The following is a 6,000-nucleotide window of genomic DNA, read 5'->3' as shown; positions in this document are numbered from 1 at the left end:
GATTCCGACTCATAGTGACCCTATAGGACAGAGTAGAACTGCCCCATAGAGTTTCCAAGGAGTGCCTGGTGGATTTGAACTGCCGACCCTTTGGTTTGCAGCAGTAGCACTTAACCACTATGCAACCAGGGTTTCAAAAAAAAAAAAAAGAGAGAGAGAGAACAGATGCAGAAAAAAATTAAAAAAAAAAAAAAACTTACAACAAAAAAAGCCCTGGCCTGGATAGCTTCACTGGGGAACGCTACCAAACATTCAGGAAAGAGTTCACACCAGTAGTACTCAAACTATTTTAGAGTGTAGAAAAGGAAAGAATACTGCTAAATTCATTCTACAAAGCCAGCATCACCCTGGTATCAAAGCAGGCAAAGACACCACTAAAAAAAAGAATTACAGCCAACAACTCTCATGAATATAGATGCAAAAATGCTCAACAAAATTCTAGCCAATAGAATTCAGCATCATATCAAAAAATCATACACCACGACCAAATGGGATTCGTACCAGGTATGCAAGAATGATTTCTCTTAGTCATGTAGTGCTGCTGTAACAGCAATACCACAAGCGGGTGGCTTTAACAAAGATAAACTGATTTTCTCACAGTCTAAAACAGTCTAGTAGGCTAAAAGTCCAAATTCAGGGCATCAGCATCAGGGGAAGGTTTTCTCTCTCTGTCTGCCTTCTCTTCAATCTTCCCCCTGACTAGGAGCTTCTCCTTGCAGGGACCCTGGGTCCAAGGGACGAGCTCTGCTCCCGGCACTGCTTTCTTGGTGGTATGGGGTCCCCAACTCTCTGCTTGCTTCCCTTTCCTTGTTATCTATTGAGAGATAAAAGGTGGTACAGGCCATGCCCCAAGGAAACTCCTCTTACATTGGATCAGAGATGTGACCTGGGTAAGGTTGTTACAATTCCATCCTAATACTCTTTAACATAAAATTACGATTACAAAATGGAGGACAACCACACAATATTGGGAATCATAGCCCAGCCAAACTGATACACACATTTTTGGGGGGACATAATTCAATCCATGACAGGTTCAACATCAGAAAATCAATTGACATAATCCACCATATAAACAAAACAAAAGGATCACATGATCATCTCAATACAGAAAAGATATTTAATAAAGTCCAACACTCATTCCTGTTAAAAATTGTCAGTAAAATAGGAATAGAAGGGAAATTCCTCAACATAATAAAGGATATCTGTACAAAAACAGGAGCCCTGGTGGTACAGTGGTTAAGTATTCGGCTGCTAACCAAAAGATTGGCAGTTTGATTCACCAGCACCTCCTTGGAAATCCTATGGGAATGTTCTACTCTGCCCTATAGGGTCACTGTCAGTCAGAATCGACTGAACAGCAACAGGTTTGGTTTTTGGTATACAAAACCGACAGTCAACATCATCCTCAATAGAGAGAGGCTGAAAACATTCCCCCCTTCTCAGGGAACAAGATTCCTATTTAACATTGTGCTGGAAGTCCTAACTAGAGCAATAAGGTAAGAAAAAGAAATAAAGGGCATCCAAATTGGAAAGTAAGAAGTAGGAAGTAAACTCACTTATACAGCAACAAAGAGAATTTCAAAAGGAATTCAGGAAAACAATACCGTTTATAATAGCCTCTAAAAAGATAAAATATTAAGGAATAAATCTAACCAGGAATGTAAAAGACCTATACAAAGGAAACTGCAAAACACTCCAAAGGAGACCTACATAACTGGAAAAACAAAGCATGCTCAGGCATAGGAAGACTCAACAAAGTGAAAATATCAGTTCTATCCAAAGTGTTCTACAGATATTATGCAATCCTGATCCAAATACCAAAAACATTCTTTAAAGAGACAGAAAAAATATTCACCAAGTTTCTACAAAAAGGAAAGAGACCCTGAATAATCAAAGCATTATTGAAGAAAGAGAACAAAGTAAGTGGTCTTGCACTACCTTATCTCAGAACATACTATACAGCCACAGTAGTCAAAACAGTCTGGTACTGGTACAACAACAGACACATAGACTAAAGGAACAGAATGGAGAACCCAGGCATAAATTATTAACCTTTGGTCAGCTGATCTTTGACAAAGGATCAAAGTCTGTTAAATGGGTAGAGTCTTTTTAACATGTTGTTAGGTACCGTGGAGTTTCTTCCAACTCATAGCGACCCTGTGTACAACAACAGAATGAAACACTGCCCAGTCCTATACCATCCTCACAATTGTTGTTACGCTTGAGCCCACTGTTGCAGCCCCTGTGTCAATCCACCTTGTTGAGGGTCTTCCTCTTTTCCACTGACCCTGTACTCTGCCAAGCATGATGTTCTTCTCCAGGGACTGATCCCTCCTGACAACATGCCCAAAGTATATAAGACGTAATCTCGCCATCCTTGCTTCTAAGGAGCATTCTGGTTGTACTTCTTCCAAGGCAGATTCGTTTGTCCTTTTGGCAATTCATGACATATTCAATATTCTTTGCCAACGGCATAATTCAAAGGCATCAATTTTTCTTCTTTCTTATTCATTGTCCAGCTTTCTCATGTATATGAGGTGATTGAAAACATCACGGCTTGGGTCAGGCACAACTTAGTCTTCAAGGTGACATCTTTGCTTTTTAACACTGTGAAGAGGTCTTTTGCAGCAGACTTGCCTAATGAAGTGCTTCGTTTGATTTCTTGACTACTGCTTCCATTGGTGTTGATTATGGATCCAAGCAAATAAAATACTTGACATCCTTCATCTTATTTCCCTTTATCATGAAGTTGCTTATTGGTCCAGTTGTGCGGATTTTTGTTTTCTTTATGTTGAGGTGTAGTTCATACTGAAGGTTGTGACCTTTGATCTTTATCAGTGTTTCAAGTCTTCATCACTTTCAGCAAGCAAGGTTGTGCCATCTGCGTAACACAGGCTGTTACTGGGTCTTCCTCCAATCCTGATGCCATGTTCTTCTTCATATAGTCCAGCTTCTTGGATTATTATCTCAGTATACAGAATGAATAAGTATAGGGAAATGATACAACCCTGACCCACATCTTTCCTGACTTTAAACCACTCAGTATCCCCTTGTTCTGTTTAATCTATGCACAGGTTTCTCATGAGCAGAATTAAGTGTTCTGGAATTCCCAGTCCTCGCGATGTTATCCATAATCTGTTATGATCCACCCAGTTGAATACCTTTGCATAGTCGATAAAACACAGGTAAACATCTTTCTGGTATTCTCTGCTTTCAGCCAAGATCCATCTGACGTCAGCAATGATATCCCCATTCCATGTCCTCTTCTGAATCGGGTTTGAATTTCTGGCAGTTCCTGTCAATGTACTGCTGCAGCCATTTTTGAAAATGATCTGCAGCAAACTTACTTGCATGCGACATTAATGATTTTGTTTGATAATTTCCACATTCAGTTGGATCACCTTTCTCTGGAATAGGCATAATATGCATCTCTTCTAGTCAGTTTGCCAGGTAGCTGTCTTCCAAATTTCTTGGCATAGACGAGTGACAACTTCCAGTGTTGCATCCATTTGTTGAAACATCTCAGTTGGTATTCCGTCAATTCCTGGAGCCTTGTTTTTTGCCAAAACCTTCAGTACATCTTGAACCTTGTCATGGATTGAATTGTGTTCTCCCAAAAATGTGTGTATCAATTTGGCTGGGCCATGATTTCCACTATTGTGCGGTTGTCCTCCATTTTGTGACTGTAATTTTATGTTAAAAAGGATTAGGGTAGAATTGTAACACACTTACTGAGGTCACATCCCTGATCCAATGTAAAGGGAGTTTCGCTGTAGTGTGACCTGCACCAACTTTCAACTTACAAGAGATAAAAGGAAAGGGAAGCAAGCATAGAGTTGGGGACCTTATACCACCAAGAAAGCAGTGCTGGGAGCAGAATATGTCCTTTGAACTTTGGGTTCCTGTGCTGAGAAACTCCTACCTAGTCCAGGGGAAGACTGATGACAAGGACCTTCCTCCAGAGCCAACAGAGAGACAAAGCCTTCCCCTGGAGCTGACACCCTGAATTTGAACTCCTAGCCTACTAGACTGTGAGAAAATAAATTTCTCTTTCTTAAAGACATACATTTGTGGTATTTCTGTTATAGCAGCACTAGATGACTAAGACAGGCCTCTTCAGTCAATACCATCAGTTCCTAATCATGTGCTACCTCCTGAAATGGTAGGTCACTGACAATTCCTTTTGGTATAGTGACTCTGTGTAGTCCTTCCATCTTCTTTGGATTCTTCCTGCATCATTTAATATTTTCCCTGTAGAATCCTTCAATATTGCAACTCGAGGTTTAATTTTTACTTAAGTCCTTTCAGCTTGAGAAATGCTGAGAGTGTTCTTCCATTTTGGTTTTCTAACTCCAGGTCTTTGCTCCAGTCATTATAATACTTTACTTTGTCTTCTCGAGCTGCCCTATGAAATTTTCTGTTCAGCTTTTTTACTTCGTCATTTCTTCCATTCACTTTAGCTACTTGATATTCAAGGGTAAGTTTCAGAGTCTCTTCTACCATTCATTTTGGTCTTTTCTTTCTTTCCTGTCTTTTTAATGACTTCTTGCTTTCTTCATGTATGATGTTCTTGATGTCATTCCACAACACCTCTGGCCTTTGGCTATTACTGTTCAACAGGTGAAATTTATTCTTGTGATGGTTTCTAAATTCAGGTGGGATATAGTCTAGGTCATATTTTGACTCTCGTGGACTTGTTCTAATTTTCTTTAGCCTCGACTTGAACTGGCATATGAGCAAGTGATGGTCTGTTTCACAGGTGGCCCCTGGCCTTGTTCTGGTGATATTGAGCTTTTCCATTGTCTCCACCAATGTAGTCAATTTGATTCCTGCGTATTCCATCTGGTGAAGTCCATGTGTATAGTTGCCATGTATGTAGTTGAACTAAGGTATTTGCAATGAAGTCTTTGGTCTTACAAAATTCTATCATATGATCTCTGGCATCATTTCTATCACCAAGGTCATATTTTCCAACTACCAATCCTTCTTCTTTGCTTCCAACTTTTGTATTTCAATCATCAGTAATTATCAATTTCAGAATTCAGAAGTTGGTAAAAATCTTCAATTTCTTCATCTTTGTCCTTAGTGGTTGGTGCATAAATTTGAATAATAGTCACATTAACTGGTCTTCCTTGTTGGCATATGGATATTATCCTTTCACTGACAGTGTTGTACTTCAGGATAGATCTTGAAATGTTCTTTTTGACAATGAATGCAATGCCATTCCTCTTCAAGGTGTCATTCCTGGCATAGTAGACTATATGATTGTCCAATTTGAAATGGCCAATAGCAGTCCATTTCAGCTCACTAATGCATAAGATATTGATGTTTATGTGCTCCATTTAATTTTTTATAATTTCTAATTTTTCTAGATTCATACTTTGTACATTCTGTGTTCTGATTATTAATGGATGTTTGCAGCTGTTTCTTCTCATTTCGAGTTGTGCCACATCAGCAATTGAAGGTCCTGAAAGCTTGACTCCATCCACATCGTTAAGTTTGACTCTACTTTGAGAAGGTACCTCTCCCCCAGTTGTCTTTTGAGTGCCTTCCAACCTGAAGGGCTCACCTTCTGGCACTATATCAATGTTCCATTGCTATTCATAAGGTTTTCGCTAGCTAATTCTTTTCAGAAATAGACTACCCACCACTGCCGGGATCCTTTTTCTTAGTCTGTCTTAGTCTGGAAGCTAAGCTGAAACCTGTCCACCACGGGTGACCCTGCTGGTGTTTGAATATCAGTGGCGTAGATTCCAGCATCACAGCAACATGTAAAGTATGACTAAGTGACATACACGTGGGGGTTGTAACAAATGGTGCTAGCGAAAATGGATGTCCATTTGTAAAAAAATGAAATGACCTCTACATCACACTATATACAAAAACTAACTTAAAATGGATTAAAAACATAAATATAAAACTTAAAACTATACACTTCATGGAAGAAAACATAGGGACAACTCTAGGGACTCTAATACATGGCATAAATGGAATACA

This window comes from Elephas maximus, chromosome 4 (genome assembly GCF_024166365.1).
Source record: "Elephas maximus indicus isolate mEleMax1 chromosome 4, mEleMax1 primary haplotype, whole genome shotgun sequence".
Lineage (NCBI taxonomy): Eukaryota > Metazoa > Chordata > Mammalia > Proboscidea > Elephantidae > Elephas > Elephas maximus.
The sequence above is the reverse complement of the archived record's forward strand: the minus strand, read 5'-3'. Positions refer to the sequence as shown.